Source organism: Pelodiscus sinensis, chromosome 5, assembly GCF_049634645.1.
Source record: "Pelodiscus sinensis isolate JC-2024 chromosome 5, ASM4963464v1, whole genome shotgun sequence".
Lineage (NCBI taxonomy): Eukaryota > Metazoa > Chordata > Testudines > Trionychidae > Pelodiscus > Pelodiscus sinensis.
In genome coordinates this window covers 13037859-13055163 of record NC_134715.1, presented here as the reverse complement: position 1 = coordinate 13055163, position 17305 = coordinate 13037859, and the positions used below count along the sequence as shown (strand labels likewise).

Sequence of the window (17305 nt, the reverse complement as noted above, 5' to 3'; positions counted from 1 at the left end):
ACCAGAAGTAACTTTTTATACAAAATGACCTGCTTTTGGGAGTAAGTGTGGCCAAATCTGGCCCTTAATAGGCTGAGATAAAAGGACAATTTAAAAACAAACATAAACTGATCATCCCAATGAGATATTCCCGTCTCCCCTCACATACTCCCCCATGAGCATTCTTTATTTTTAATCTTTTGTTTTAGTTTTACTTCCTGGGGTAGGAAAAGTTAGAATGGGAAAAAGCAATGTGCAAAACTAACCTCTTCATGGCAGCAAGCCTTTGCAAGGGTATTGAAAGGTTTTTTGTTGTTATTTTTTTTAACAGAGCCCCCATTTCAAGGAATGGAAATTCATAACATCTCAGTACCTTGTTCTATAACACGTGACTGTATTCATGGCAGAGAGCGCCTCAGCAGTGAGGAGATTAATTGTCAGCCTGAATGGAGGAGGAGATTGCGGGGGGAGGGGAGACGAGAAGCATTACACTAGGTAAAACAGGGATGAGCACTTGACAAGACAAAAATTGGCTGACTGCATTTCAGCACATGTAACTGAATGGTCAATTACATTTTTTTTAAATTGCCAGTTGCACAAGAACCCAAAATGATGAAATATTGCAAATTACAATGCAATCGGTCCCTTTGTGGTCTCTCAATAATCCATGGCGCCTGGCAGCTTTCTGTACTCATGTCAAGGAGCCAAGCACTGATTGGATTTTAAAAAGATGGCTGCACAGTTTTATGGCCATTACTAAAATCTGCAGAAAGTCAAACTTAAAAAAGAGTAATCAAGTCCCAGGCTTCAGGCCATAAACTGATTGCAGAAGGAGTCACTGAGGATGTGTCTATACTGGCAGACGTAAAGTGCTAGCAACTACTGCTCTGCTCATAGAGCACAACAGGGAGACCACTGTTGCGTGTTTGCACTGGCAGCTGTGAGTGCAATAGCACAGCCAGCATTCGGAACGGTGCACTCTTGGCAGCTATCGTGCAGAACGTCTTTTCCTCTTCTGATGATGAAGCTTATGGGAAGGAGGAAGTAGGGTGTTGCGGGGCGTCCTTAATGTACAGCACTTCGCATCCCAGCAATCCCTTTGCTTCTGTTTGCTTGTGGAGCCATCTTTCAATGTTTTTGTACTGCAAACTCTTCCTCTTCTGTCTGCGGGAGTGTTCAGGAAGCTGCAAGCAGGGACTTTCTTCCTAGACCAGAGGTTTCCAGAGGGGGAAGTCAAAATGCCCACTGTGATCCTGGGAAACCCCCATCTACCCCTTAATGCCGTGACTCAAAGCCATACATGAGGAGCCTTAACAGTGACAGGGAGTGATTCAACAGGTTGAGCAAATACAAAATCACTGTGGAGTGTGCTTTTCACCACGTAAAGGCCTGCTGGCCACGTCTGCGTGGTACGCTGCACGGTACGCTGCACATGCTGACATGGGGATAGGGGTTGAGTGCAGGGGGTATCAGTGGGAGGCTATAGGGCCGGATGGTGATGGGGCTACTGTGGAATGCAGCTGGTGCTAACTGGGGAAACGATGATGGGCAAGTCTGAGTTGGTGGTGACATGGGGGCAGATGGGAAAGTTTTGGGAGACCGGCTGCAAGGGAGGGCAGGCACAGAGCTGCTCCAGCTGCAGCACCAGGCACGCCATCATGTTTAAGAGCCACTCTGTGGCTTCGTTCCAGTGCTCCGTGTTCTTCCATTTCTGCCTCTCAATGTCCTACATGCAGCAGGTCCTCTTTACTTGTTCAATGCTGCTTTCTAATTCTGCACAGCTGGTCAGCCAACCATAGCAAGGCAGGCCGGGCTCCTTCATCTGTGAAACCAAAATGAAACATTTTATAGCGGCACCACAGTTAACGCGTGACAGAGCCTGACATCACTGGTTTTAACACAGCACTACTCCCATCCCTATCACTAACTGGCTATGCCAAGGTGAGCACACAAGCCACAAGACCCCCCAAGATGGTGAGTAAATACAGGGGCAGGGAAATTACCGGGGACTTACAATCCCATTACTGTTCGCACATTTTCCACAATCTGTCTTCATCCTGGAAGAAAATCTCAATGCTGAGGAGGACCAGGGAATCAAGGGAAGGTCTGTGAGACTATGGCCCTTATGCGGCTTATCTGTGTACAGCAATGGGAGCTCCCATCCTGCCACATGCAGCACAACAGCATGGCAGTACCGCCCTTAACGGGCAAGGATCAAAGCAGCTTTGCCAGAGAACCTGTGGCTGCAAATTACCCAGTGTCTCCATGAGACCTGTGGAGATCTGACGCTGATTACCATGAAGTGAGAGTCCATCAACAGCCTGTTCTACCTCTCAAACTAGGCATGTGTCAGTGCAAGCACCACACAGACCCCAGCCAGCTTTCTGCAATCCTCTGCCCCATCCACAACAACTCACTTCGGCAATTCCCACTACAGGGGCCTCCAGCTGATGTCATGGGCTACTCTCCTCTGGGGTAAAAAGTAGCTCCTGACTGCATGCATCTGTGAGTGCTGAGTCAGCCTCTGTCTCTGGGTGCCTCTCAGCACCCTTGTCCACAGTTTCCTTCTCCTGGCTTGGCCCACTCTAGGCTGGCACAGCCCCACGAGTATCCACTGAGGTCTTCACAATGGAGGTGGGGTCATGCCCAAGTACCATATCCAGTTCTTTGTAGAACCAGCAGGTTGTGGGTATAGCACCAGAGGGTGGTTTGCCTCCTGTGCCTTATGACGATATTCCACAATGCCTTCACTTTAACACTGCACTGCATGCATCTTGATATCTGCCTGTAGATATGCCATGATTCTTATGGCTCGAGCCCAGCTAGCACTGGATAACTTCCTCTCCCCAAATGCTGATGAGGTTCAGCACCTGAGCATTGCATGGAGCAGGTCAGGTCACCTGGAAAGATGTGCTGAGAGCATTCCACATGTCACCAAACAAACAGGAAGGGGACTTTCAAAATGCCAGAGGAATGCAAAGGGCAGGTCTGAGAGTAGGGCACTGATCAGACAGGCAATGATCAGAGAGACGAGAACAGGCATTGTGGGACAGGTACTGGAGGCCAGTCACTGTGCTGTAATAAACCAGAGCATCCACACTGGCATTGCAGCCATGGCACAAAAAGCTCTGTCTCTCTTGGAGAGGTGGTTTTCAGTAAGCGCAGTGACCGCAGTGCTAGAGCACATTAAGTACCCTGCCAGTGTGAACACCTTGGGAGTTACAACACTGGGAGCTGATTTAATGCACTGTAACTTGCCAGTGTAGAGAAGACCACGCAGGCCAGGTCTATACTATGGGGGAAGGTCAGCTTAGGGAATACAATTCCATATGTTTTTGGTGCCATTCCCAAAGAGGGGGGTTAACAGGAGAAATGGCTCCATCAACACTTCGTACTCCTTGTGACAGTGAGGAGTACCAGCACCAACTGGGGCACCCTAAACATTCAATTTAGTGGATCTTTACTATCCCCCACTAAATTGAACACTGGAAGATTGATTGCTGTAGCATCAATCTTCCCACAAGTATAGACATGGCCTTAGTTCCATACACAACATTGGACGTATGCATTATATGGTAGTTGCCAGGTTTTTTTTAATTATGTTTATGTATTTGTTTGATTTTTGCTTCTCTCCAAAGTCCCAGGTATTTGTCCAGCCATTAATGAAGTAGTATATTAAACCAGACAGACTAATGGCTTGTATTTGTAAAAGGTGAAGGCTCTGACAAGAGTTACGTATGTTGGATTCTCACAAAGCATGGTTGGCACTATAAAAGACACTTATAATAGTCCCTGCCCTGCAAAGGTCACAGCCTGTCTGATAAAAGATACATGTGGATTAGGAAATTAAAAGCTACCTTTTTATTATTGATAAGGTCATCTCTTGAGCTACAAGTGAGTTTGAATGAGAAGATGGAAGCCTGATGCACTGGGGAAATCACAGCTCCATCAGTGCTGCTTCTGGGTAAGACCGATGTAGAAGAAGCAAATGGAGTTTAGAGTCTGGTTCCATTTCTGGAGCAAAAGAGAGAAACATGATAGGAAACGAGACCTGAGACACAGGCCACGATGGACATAAGCAGAGACTTTAAGGCTGTGGTCACCACTCAGTCAATCGCCATCGGGGACATTGCCAAGTCAGTGTTCCCAGTCCCCCCCTTGATTCTCCCTCCCCCGAGGAGCCCGTGCTGATGCTATAATCTCCTGCAAAAATGGAGCTAGCTCCAGCTTCCAGAGCACTTCCTAAGAGGCCGGATCTGTCACGGAGTCTCAGGACTTCTCCTCCCACACCGCAGGAAGGAAGGTAGGTAGCACAGGGTAGGAAGGGAAGACAAAGCGTATGCTCCTCCCCTACCTACAACAGCACGTGTGCTTTCTTGTCTCCCCTTCCTTCCCCGTACTCCAGAGAGGCGGTGGGAGGGGAGATTCAGATGGCAGTGCAGGCTCCAGTGCAGCTAGATTTCTTTAAAAAGCTGCATGTGTACTTTGTCCAGCACTGCCTGCAGATCCTGCCCCAGAGATCCCCATCCCTGGACACCCCCACATACGACCTAAGCTGCTCCAGCCCCCTCTCCCAGGCCAGAACCCCATCAGCACCCTGGCCCCAGGCCAGACCCCCACCAGCACCCTGCTCCCTGGCCCCTCCCTCATGGCCAGACACCTACCTCCAGCTTGCTCCTGTATTCTATTTTCCACCCAGATTCTGTACCCCCATCCCTATCCCACACACTGGAGCGCTCATTTTTGGCCCCACCTCAGAGCATAGAGCGGCCCTCAAAATCCACTAACCTTGGAACCTCAGAAGAGTTAATCTGGCCGGAGGCCTTGAACCTCAGTCCTACCTACCCTTCCCCACAGGGAGCTGGAGTGCCAAGGGAGTGAGGTATCTCAGTTGGGGCCACATCAGTGAGGATTGGGGTGGTTTGGAGGTGTTTTTTTATGTCTCACTTGTGTGGTCCCTGGCTGATTTTTCTGTGGGTCAGTGGCCCCTGACCCAAAATAGGTTCCCCGCCCCTCCCGTAAATAAAGACAATGTGAAAACATTTTGTGTTGGACCTAATATTGTATTTAAAAATGAAACCAGGCCAACAAGCCCCCAGTTGGGCTCCAGCCCCCATCTGGCTGCAGCATCATAACACTCCTGCACCTCCCACAGACCTCATACACCTGAACACCCTGCCCTGAGCCCCTCACATCCCCAAACTCCTGCACCCTCACAGCCCCAGAGTTCTGCCACAACACTCCTGCACTATCCACACATCACAAACGTGTGTCCTGAGCCCATCATAGAACACTAGAACTGGAAGGGACCTTCAGAGGTCATCGAGTTCAGTCCCCTCATGGCAGGACCCAGTACCATCTAGGCATCTATCTGGGATGGTCTATCTAACCTGCTCTTAAATATCTCCAGAGATGGAGATTCCACAACCTCCCTAGGCAATTTATTCCAGTCTTGGAGCATCCTGACAGTTAGGAAGTTTTTCCTAATGTCCAACCTAAACCTCCCTTGTTGCAGTTTAAGCCCATTGCTTCTTGTCCTATCCTCAGAGACTAAGGAAAACAATTTTTCTCTCTCCTCCTTGTGACACCCTTTTAGACACCTGAAAACCGCTATCTTGACCCAGCCCAATTCTTTCAGTCTTCCCTTACAGCTCATGTTCTCTAGATCTTTAATCATTCTTGTTGCTCTTCTCTGGATCTTCTCCAATTTCTCCACATCTATCTCCACAAATGTGGTGCCCAGAACCGGATGCAATAATCCATTTGAGGCATAATCAGCACAGAGTAGAGCAGAAGAATGACTTCTCATGTCTTGCTCACAACACTCATAGACTCATAGACTTTAAGGTCAGAAGGGACCATTATGATCATCTAGTCTGACCCCCTGCACAGTGCAGGCCACAAAATCTCACCCACCCCTCCTAGAATAATCCTCTCACCTATATCTCAGATATTGAAGCCTTCAAATACTTTGAAGACCCCAAGATGCAGAGAATCCTCTAGCTGTGATCTGTACCCCATGCTACAGAGGAAGGCGAAAAACCTCCAGGGCCTCTGCCAATCTACCCTGGAGGAAAATTCCTTCCCGACCCCAAATATGGTGATCAGCTAAACCCTGAGCATGTGGGCAAGACTCATCAGCCAGACACCCAGAAAGTTCTCTGTAGTAACTCTTATCATCCCTCCATTGACCTATTTCCCACTGATAATGAATGGTCAATTAGTTACCAAGATCATGTTATCTCATCAAACCATCCCCTTCATAAACCCATCTAGTTTAATCTTGAAACCAGATAGATCTTTTGCCCCCACTACTTCTCTTGGAAGGCCGTTCCAGAACTTCACTCCTCTAATGGTTAGAAACCTTCGTCTAATCTCAAGTCTAAACTTCCTACTAGCCAGCTTATATCCATTTGTTCTTGTGTCCACATTGGTATTAAATTTAAATAATTCCTCTCCCTCCCTGGTATTTATCCCTCTAATATATTTAAACAGTGCAATCATGTCCCCCCCATAGCCTTCTTTTGGTTAAAGTAAACAAGCCAAGCTCCTTGAGTCTCCTTTCATAAGACAGGTTTTCCATTCCTCGGATCATCCTAGTGGCCCTTAACTCCTGTTAATACATCCCAGAATCATGTTTGCTTTTTTTGCAACAGTGTCACACTGTTGACTCATATTTAGCTTGTGGTCCACTATGACCCCTAGATCCCTTTCTGCCGTACTCCTTCCTAGACAGTCGCTTCCCATTCTATGTGTGTGAAGACTGAGTGTTCCTTCCTAATGGTGTACTTTGCATTTGTCCTCATTAAACTTCAAATATGTGCTTAAGAACAGGGGCTCATTTTCCAGATAAACCATTTCAACTATCCTTTTCTACGTCTGTGCATGAGTATGAAGTATTCAGATGAATTCATCTCAGGTGTATTTAATCAAGTTATTCCAGGGAAGAATTTGCCTCTTCTCATTGTGCTCAAATTCAAGGTGAGAATTTAAGTACTACATATTTATGTGCTGGGTTTGATTACTTGTTTGTTGGGCTATAAATTATAGATGCTGCTTTGCTTGTCAAATACAGGCATTGCAAAGAAAATGGAGATTTACAACAGGGCAATTGGCTGCTTCACTGCAATTAGTAATGGGATAAAAATAATTTCAGCTTCTAGTCATTTGTTCAAATCAAGCTTGCATCTAGCATTTAGCAGGAGGGCTAAGTCTTACTAGATGTAGAAATTGCACTAGCTATATCCACACCTGTTACAGCCTTGTTGCGCTCCCCTTTGTTGTCAGCCACCACGGTGCTGTGTTGGAACCAACATTTGGATATTACACACTTCCAAGCCTCCTGGGTTTAACTGTCTGTCATTCTGCCCCCTTAAACATATTCTCAGGATGACTCCCTGTCTGGTACCTTTTCTTGGGCCATGGGATTCTGCATCCCAATAGCCCCAGGCCCAAAGACCAGTAGAAATTCCTCTCCCCGCCTCCAAAAAAGGCTTTGCTGGAAAGCCTGGTGAGGAAAAAGTGAATAAGGAAAAGTTATTTACTTGTTCCCATAATATAAAAATTAGGGGTCACCTTATGAAAGTAATAGGTTTAAAACAAACAAAAGGACTTTTTTTCCACACAGAGCACAGTCTGCCTGTGGAACTCCTTGCCAGAGGATGTTGTGAAGACTAGGATTTTAACAGGGTTCAAAAAAGAGCTAGATAAATTCATGGAGGTCATGTCCATAGGCTATTAGCCAGGATGGGTAGGAAAGGTGTCCCTAGCTTTTGTTTGTCTGTAAAAGAACAACAGGGCTATGTCTACACTCGCAGTTTCTTGCATGAGTAATATGCAAATGAGGCTAAGCGTGGAATATCGCCGAGCCTCATTTGCATACCTAATGAGCCACCATTTTTTTCAGAAGAGGCTCTTGTGCAAGAAGGAGCGTCTACACTGCCCCTTCTTGTGCAAGAAAAACCCTCTTGCGCAATGCCGTTCTTCCTGAAAAAGGATTTATTTTCCAAAAGATCCACATCTAGACTGGCGCTTTTTTCCGGCAAAGCTCCATGCCGAAAAAAAGCGGCAGCCATTTTTATGCTAATGAAGCGGGGGAGATTTAAATCCCCGCTTCATTAGCAATTGCAATACGTCTAATTTGCATCCCTTTTAAAGACAAGGGATGCAATCTAGATGTAGCCACCTTGTCCGCACTTTACACCACTAGTTTGGTTGATTTAAAAAAAAAATAGAAAAATGAGCTAGCCCCTGGTTTGATGAAATTGGTATTTTTAATTGTCCTATTCATTAATACTTTTAAAATTGCTTCCAGTAGCAGCCCAGGAATAACAGGTATTTTCTGTAAGAGCAAAGTCATTTAACTTTTGGTAGCATTTGAGGGACTGCCACCTTCCTAAAATGGCTTAATTTGAACCTGAATTATATCAAGAGCTTATCTCTTGTAAGATACATGGAAAGCTTTCATCTCTGCATAAAACTACTCATCCATCTCTTTTTACCTACAAAATGACTGAGCAATCAGAACAAACTGGGTGAAGTACGGGAGGTGGGGAAGGGCAGATTATACTTTGGTGAAAGATTGGTCTACAGACTATATCTGTTAGCTGATGAAAGTTTGACAGCTTATTCTGTAAAGGATAAGTGCCCTGAAATAACCTGTAAAAATTTGCTTTTAAGTAAGCTTGACTTTCCATGTCAAAATATATATCAGTGCAACCAATTACTCTTGGTTTTTTTATCCTCTTAATAAGTTATGCATCTATAACCACCTAAAGCTATAATCATTCATCACATTATGGCTACGTCTACAGTATGGCTACGTCTAGACTGGCATGATTTTCCGCAAATGCTTTTAATGGAAAAGTTTTCCGCTAAAAGCATTTGCAAAAAAGAGCGTCTAGATTGGCACGGTTGCTTTTCCGCAAAACGTGCTTTTGCGGAAAAGCGTCCGTTCCAGTCTAGACACACGTTTGTGCAAAAAAGCCTCGATCACCATTTTCGCGATTGGGTCTTTTTTGCATAAAACACAACTGAGCTGTCTACACTGGCCCTTTTGCGCAAGAGGGCTTTTGCCCGAACGGGAGCAGCATAGCATTTCCATAAGAAGCACTGATTTTAGACAGTAGGAAGTCAGTGTTCTTGCGGAAATTCAAGTGGCCAGTGTTGGCAGCTGGCAAGTTTTTCCGCAAAAGCTACTGCTTTTGCGGAAAAACTTGCCAGTCTAGACGTAGCCTATGAGTTTTGTCACAAGAGCCTATGCAAATGAAGCACAGATTAGCATTTTCTCATACTCTCTTCCGATCTGTTTTTGCACTAGGGGTTTTTGCGCAAAAGTCAAGCAGTGTGGACGTTTCCTTTTTGCACAAAAACCCCTTTTTTGTGCAAAATCCTTATGCTTCAAAAAAGGAGGTATACTCATCTTGCACAAAAAGGGGTTTTTGTGCAAAAAATAAACGTCCACTCTGCTTGTTTTTGTGCAAAAACCCCTAGCGCAAAAACAGATCAGAAGAGAGTATGCAAATGAAGCAAGAGAAAATGCTAATCCGTGCTTCATTTGCACAGGCTCTTGCAGCAAAACTCATAGTATAGATGTAGTCTATAACTTTGTTCTTATGAACATCTCGGCAACTCCTGTAATGTTGTATCCCTGGTACAATCTGTGCAGAGCACAGGTAGTACTAAAATGAGCACTGCCTTTCTTCCCTGCCCAGCATCATCTTCCTCTCCTTGCCTCTTGTTGGTCCCACCCCCATTGTTTACTATCTGGCCACCCTAATCTTGGTTGATTTGCAAGATTCTAATTGGACAGGAAGTGGTTCACACTGATTTGTTACTAGTACTGGCTTCCTCCATTTTCTATACAGGCAGTCCCCGGGTTACGTACAAGATAGGGACTGTAGGTTTGTTCTTAAGTTGAATTTGTATGTAAGTCGGAACTGGTACATATTGTAGGGGAAACTCTAGCCAAACATTTCTCCAGAGCTCAGTTTATTCTCCCACACCTCACTTCCCTCAGTCCTTTATTCTCAAGCTGAGGTGTCTGCTGAGAAAAGCCGCTCCGCGTCTCCCTGGTCTGCTGGGGGGGGGGGGGGGGGGCGTTAGCTTCGCGTCTCCCTCGTCTGCTGGGGGGAAAGCAGCTAGTGTGGGGTTGCCTTACCCCGTTTGTAAGTAGGGATCCGATGTAAGTCGGATCCATGTAACCCGGGGACTGCCTGTAGATGAGATGAAAGAATCCAGAAGATGAAGGTGGCAAGACGTGCCTGGGCTTTCAAACACTTCATTTAAAAAAAAATTTTTTTTCAAAATGTGTGGAAGTTTGAGAATAGCTGGAGGCTCTTTTCTCTATTTGTATACATTGATTAAAAGTAGAGCTACCATGTTGCCTTTATAGCATGTTGCATAGACCAATGCACTTTACAAATATGAGACTCACAACAGGAAGTGTCCTGCTTGACTGGGAAATATTAGTACCCCTCTGCAAGTTAACTCAGTGGCAATATCAAGAAGAGTGTCCTGGAGAATCCCAGGTTATATCTATAAACATAGGAATGCAAACTTCTACTAGTATATAGCAGAGGTATCATCTCTGCCTGTCCCCTCAGGGTTGATTGCCTCAGTTTCCCAAATGGAGTCTTCCACGCATTTCAGTTATGGATGTATCTTAGCTCCTGTGCCTCGTCACAGAGAGTTCAACCCCTTCCCCATTAGCAAAGTCACTTTAGCACCACCAGGCCCAGTTTATTCCCTTCCCTTTCTGCAGCACTTTGCTGTAACACTCACCAGTGGGTTCCTAGTAAACACTCCTACTAACAGCCTGAGTCAGGCCTCCCCTCCCATCAAGGGTAGATGCTGTCAGACTATAGTCTTTAATCCACTCCTGGTACTTGCAAGACTTCACACCCCAGAGAAACTACCCACCTGCTCACCTTCTCCATCAGGTCCCAGTTGAGCTTTGCTCTTTCCTCCTTCTCAGCTTGACTTTTATTACAGGTTTAGTGGAGTGGGGCTAACTGCACCATGGCAGCTAGTTAGTGCCTTCCTTACTACCATGGCGTTTTACCTCCCCCCCCCCCCACATGCAAACTATAGATGAAGCACATGCACCAAAACATGTAGGTTAGTTGAATGCAGAATAAGAACTTACAGTATCTAAATTCCAGTCACAATGTGCAAAGCTCTATATCTGCTCTGATCTACAAATGATCTACATTTTTCTCACCTCATTCCCATGCAACCTTCCTCCCTCAGTCTGTGCTGGCAAACAACTGAGCGATATAGCAGTATCTTTGTCAGCCACTGAATTTGTAGCTCATACAAAACATTCAGAAAAATTGTTTTTCAGTAGAGAATAAGGAACAACAATGTAATGGCCATAACACAACAGCAGTGGACAGAGATGAGTCAGTATACAAATATTTCTATGATGATAGCAGAAAACATGAGACTCAAAAACCATGAAGTTTACACCATTCTACTTTACGACCCAAAAAAGTAAAATTAATAGGGCAGGAGACCCAGGTGGACACTTACCATACCAGGGTAGAGTGCTGTTTTTGTTGTTAGCAACAAAAGGGAAACATTTACCTTAAGCATTCCATGTTTCAGTTTATGGATTCATTTTTTATTAATCTCCTTGAATGTTCTGGACCTTTGTGGAATCTCATGGGACTTTAACAAATAGTGAGGGGGCTCCGAAGATGCTCTCTGACTGTGGTATCATTTCCTATAACAAATAGGCCCTGAGAACGAAGCCAAGAGTTTTATGAAGACTTCCCTCACTGTCCCAGTTCAGTTTGACAACCTCAGGAATTAAATACAGTAGCAGTGGCTGAGTGCTACGAATAGAATAAACTGCCCCGCTGCATAGAAAAGTTAAGACTAGAGTCCTACCTGGAGCATTAATCTTTCTTCAGCTGGTTCAGATGTTACATTCATTATCTAACAATGAGTCAGTCAGCCAAATCCCTCTTCCTTTCTCCCCTACCCACAAGGCACAGGGAGTAGCCAAATGAGGGTAATTTACAACAGATTTGTTATAGGAGCTGGAGCAGTGCATTGAATTGAGTAGAAAACAGCACAATAAAATATTTTACATATCTAAATCATTGTTTTCAATCTTAAAAGAAAAGCTACTCACAACATATATCTATATAATAGTCCTGAAATGCAAACAGCAGAGGGGTGGGGAAGGCAAAAACCCAGCTGGTTCTCAGCTGTGGGGAAGCACAGAAATTAGCCACAAAAAAGTGCTCTAAGATCTCTCTCAGCTGGAGGCAAAAGAGCAGGAAAGCTGGAAACAGGGGTGTGACTGGTGCTTCACTGCATTCTAACGAATCCCGTGCTGCTACAGTAGCCCTTTGTAAGCTATTGCCACCAGCCAGATTCATGAACAGCCCTGAGGTTGTTCTCACTTGTGGCAGGAACCAGATCTAGCGGTAGCCAGCCCAAACCACTGGGATTCATAAAGGTGAATCTAAGCCACCCCCATTTGTCAGCTGCGCTAATGACACCTTGTCTGCAGCTGAGTGGATTCCACAATAAAGAATGCTTTTTAAAATAAATAAAAATAAGCAGCTTTCCAGCCAGAACAATCATTAGTTTACAAAACATGTGCATGCAAAGATGCATGATATACTCTCATCTGATCTTGGGATTACACCCTGAACATGACTCTTTCAGTGTACAAATTGGAAAGGGAGAGACAAGGAATGTGTTCCAGTTATCTTTTACATGTTGTTAATATGACTTCATAAAGTTACATTCCTGAAATATTTTGTTCCTACTTTCCCTGGGAGAAAGACTGTGTGGAAGTTAGTTATTACTTCACATATGATGTGTTTGGGACTGTTCATCTCATTAAAAGTGAATCAAGGCTAATAGGCCAGTTTAGCTAGGAAATTCTATTCAAGGCAATAAGTCCTTTAACTTTTTTCTAATGTTTCTCAGACAGTGAATAGCACAAAAGCAAAGGTGCACAAAATAATAAAGATGCATAAACCTAAAAGGAAAAGACTGCAGCCTCCTGTGTGTGACAAAAAAATCTGAGCTCTTTTAAAAAAGCTATGAAACCCTCTTCCTGCCTCCCTATACGCTAGTCCCCTTCCCCAGCCCAGAGCCTGCACCCTGCATCCAAACTCCCTCCCAGATCCTGCACCCCCTCGTGGAACCCAATCGCCTGCCCCAGACCAGAACCTACACCCAAACTCCTTCCAAGAGCCTTAGGCAGCTGAGGGGAGAGAATTAGGGGTGCAGGCTCTGGGCACCCCCAACATTTCTGCAAACATGCTGCCCCTGGAACACACACATCTCAAAGCCAAAAACTTGTTCTGGTATGTTTTAGTTGAAGGCTTTATTTAAGATGGCCTTTCTCTCCCACAGCCTTCCAGCAAGACCGTGAGTGATCTTTTTCTTAGTCAGAACTCCTCCCAGAGATGCAAAGGAACTGGTGCCTTTGTTTTCTTAGTTGAAAAAAAATGACTTGGTGTTCTCTGGTCCTTTCTTTTACACCCAGTAAACTTTTTAGTGGACTCTTCTGAGTATTATTCTTCAAAGTAATGTTTATTCAAGGAGTAAAGCAAATAAAAGATGCTCTAGGCTCTTCTCTTCTTCCACTTGTGTTTGCTGAAATCCAAATTGTTGTTTCCTGCCATCTTCTCTGCCTGCTGTCTCTAGGACCCTGCTTACTACCTATGTGTAAACTGAGGTAAACACACATTCCTTTGTTTGGGATAGGCCTGTTTAACATCTTGGTGTTGTTTTGAACATGTACTAACATCATCATATAGGAGGGATTTCATAACTTCACTTGTGGCTGCTACACACATTTCACCATTATTGACTAACAATTTGAGTGATACCTCAAGGCATATTTGGTACAAAGCTTACTACACAGGGCTTGCCATCAGGTGAGTGCTAACAGGGAGTTTAGAGAGGGAGTTCTCCAGGTAGAGGAGAGGCAGATACAGGACTCTTGAGAGAAGTATGTGTTGTGTTTGGGGCTTTCTTGCTATGTGCTGAGCTTGTGATTGTGAGTGAGGGTTGGTGTGTGTTTTTCTTTGTGGCTACGTCTACACTGGCCCCTTTTCCGGAAGGGGCATGGTAATTTTTGAGATCGCAATAGGGAAATGCACGGGGGATTTAAATATCCCCCGCGGCATTTAAATAAAAATGTCCGCCGCTTTTTTCCGGCTTTTAGAAAAGCTGGAAAAGAGCGTCTACACTGGCCCCGATCCTCCGGAAAAAGCACCCTTTTCCGGAGGATCTTATTCCTACTTCAAAGTAGGGGGAAAAAGGCCAGCACGGGATTGCAGTGGTGAATGCTTTGGAAGGGACCTCACAAGGAAGAGACTGGAAGGGAATACCATCTACTGGAAGGCATGAGATGCGTAATCCTAGGGATGGGTGTTACACAACCACCACCCCCAAAAGAAGACGACGGGTGGTGGTGGTCGGGGACTCCCTCCTAAGAGGGACTGAGCCATCCATCTGCCATCCGGACCTGGAATCTCGAGTGGTGTGCTGCTTACCGGGAGCTCGAATTTAGGATGTGACTGAGAAGCTTACCAAACTGATCAAACCTTCCAATCGCTACCCCTTCCTGCTTCGCCACGTGGGAACTAACGATACGGCCAAGAATGACCTTTAGCGGTTTACTGCAGATTATGTAGCGCTGGGAAGAAGGATGCAAGAATCCAGAGCTCAAGTGGTGTTCTCGTCCATCCTCCCTGTTGAAGGGAAAGGACTGGGCAGGGATCGTCGAATTGAGGACGTAAATGCGTGATTGCGCAGGGGGTGTCACAGAGAGGGCTTTGGTTTCTTCGACCATGGGACTCTGTTCCTGGCACAAGGATTGTTAGGAAGAAATAGGATCCACCTAACTAAGAGAGGAAGGAGCATCTTCGCGGGCAGACTTGCAAACCTAGTAAGGAAAGCTTTAAATTAGATACATTGGGGGATGGTGAGCAAAACCCTGAGGGGAGTGGGAAAGTTGGATATCGTGAAGAAAATGCAAAGAGGAATGAGCAAGAAAGGAGGACCCCTGATTCAAATGGAGAAGATAGGGCAATCAACTGGTTATCTGAGGTGTTTGTACACTAAATGCGAGAAGCCTGGGCAACAAACAGGAAGAACTGGAGGCCCTGGTCCACTCCAAGAAATATTATTTAATTGGGATAACAGAGACTTGGTGGGATGACTCGCATGACTGGAGCGCTGTCATGGAAGGGTATAGACTGTTCAGGAAGAACAGGCAGGGGAGAAAAGGAGGAGGAGTTGCACTATACGTAAGAGAGCACTATGATTGCTCTGAACTCCAGTATATAGAGGGAGAAAAACCTGTTGCGAGTCTATGGGTTAAGTTTAGAGGTGCAAACAGCAGTGATGTTGTGGTTGGTGTCTACTATAGGCCACCGGATCAGGTGGATGAGCTCGAGAATGCTGAGGTGTTATCAGGAAGGCGAAAGCGCAAGTGGAATTGCGACTGGCAAAGGATGTAAAGGATAATAAAGGTTTCTACAGGCATGTTAACAAGAAAAGGGTGATCAGAGAGGGTGTGGGGCCCCTACTGGATGAGGAGGTAACCTAGTGACAGATAATGTGGGGAAAGCTGAAGTTCTCAATGCATTCTTTGCCTCTGTATTCACAGACAAGGTCGGCTCCTGGACTAATGCACTAAGTGACGCAAGAAGGGATGAAGATGGACAGCCCTTGGTGGGTAAAGAACAGGTTAGGAACTATTTAGAAAAGCTAAATATACACAAATCCATAGGTCTGGACTTAATGCATCCGAGGGCACTGAGGGAGTTGGCAAATGTCATTGAGGAGCCTTTGGCCATGATCTTTGAAAAGTCATGGAGATCAGGAGAGATCCTGGATGACTGGAAAAAGGCAAATGTAGTGCCCATCTTCAAAAAAGGGAAGAAGGACAATCCAGGGAACTAGAGGCCAGTCAGTCTTACTGTGGTTCCTGGAAAAATCATGGAAGGGATCCTTAAGGAATCCATTTTGAGGCACTTGGAAGAGAGGAAAGTGATTAGGAATAGTCAGCATAGATTCACAAAGGGCAAGTCATGCCTGACCAATCTGATTAGCTTCTATGATGAGGTAACTGGCTCTGTGGATGTGGGAAAGTCAATGGATGTGATATACCTTGACTTTAGCAAGGCTTTTGATACGGTCTCCCACAATATTCTTGCCAGCAAGTTAAGGGTATATGGATTGGATAAATGGATGGTAAAGATGGATAGAAAGCTGGCTAGAAGGCTGGACCCAGTGGGTAGTGATCAACAGCTCGATGTCAGGATGGTGGTCGGTTTCTAGCGGAGTGCCCCAAGGATCTGTTCTAGGACCGGTTTTGTTCAGTATCTTTATTAATGACCTGGATGAAAGGATGGATTGCACCCTCAGCAAGTTTGCAGATGACACTAAGCTAGAGAGAGAGGTAGATATGGTTGAGAACAGAGATAGGGTCCAGAGTGACTTAGACAAATTGGAGGATTGGGCCACAAGAAATCTGATGAGGTTCAACAAGGACACGTGCACTTGGGACGGAAGAATCCCAAGCATTGTTATAGGCTGGGGACCAACCAGCTAAGTAGTAGTTCTGCAGAAAAGGACCTGGGGTTACAGTGGATGAGAAGCTGGATATGAGTCAACAGGGTGCCCTTGTAGCCAAGAAGGCTAATGGCATATTAGGTTGCATTAAGAGGAGCATTGCCAGCAGATCCAGAGATGTGATGATTCCCCTTTATTTGGCTCCGGTGAGGCCACATCTGGAGTAGTGTGTCCAGTTCTAGACTCCCCCACTACAAAAAGGATGTGGATGCATTGGAGAAGGCCCAGTGGAGGGCAACCAAAGTGATTAGGGGGCTGGAGCATATGACCTATGAGGAGCGGCTGAGGGAGTTGGGTCTGTTTAGTCTGCAGAAGCGAAGAGTGAGGGGGGATTTGATAGCAGCCTTCAACTTCCTGAAGGGAGGTTCCAAAGAGGATGGAGAAAGGCTGTTCTCAGGGGTGACACATGGCAGAACAAGGAGCAATGGTCTCAAGTTGTGGTGGGAGAGGTCCAGGTTGGATATTAGGAAAAACTATTTCACTAGGAGAGTGGTGAAGCACTGGAATGGGTTACCTAGGGAAGTAGTGGAGTCTCCGTCCCTAGAGGTGTTTAAGTTTCGGTTTGACAAAGCCCTGGCCGGGTTGATTTAGTTGGGATTGGTCCTGCCTAGAGCAGGGGGCTGGACTTGATGACCTTCTGATGTCATTTCCAGCTCTATGATTCTATGAACAGTGTCTAAGATATAAACATATGGCGCTTTTGGTCACACTG

General features: G+C 45.5%; 1 protein-coding gene and 1 long non-coding RNA gene across 2 annotated transcripts in view; one reads left to right on the top strand and one right to left on the bottom strand.

The window, feature by feature from the left end:
- WDFY3 (WD repeat and FYVE domain containing 3) overlaps positions 1 to 17305 on the top strand; it is a 372301-nt gene that overhangs the window by 13417 nt on the left and 341579 nt on the right. The gene's annotated exons all lie outside the window — the stretch shown is intronic.
- On the bottom strand, positions 303 to 11748 carry LOC142829530 (uncharacterized). The gene is made up of 3 exons (XR_012903988.1): positions 11566 to 11748; positions 3837 to 3993; positions 303 to 1801 (listed from the first exon to the last, which is right to left on the bottom strand). It is a non-coding gene; the product is annotated as an uncharacterized LOC142829530 (long non-coding RNA).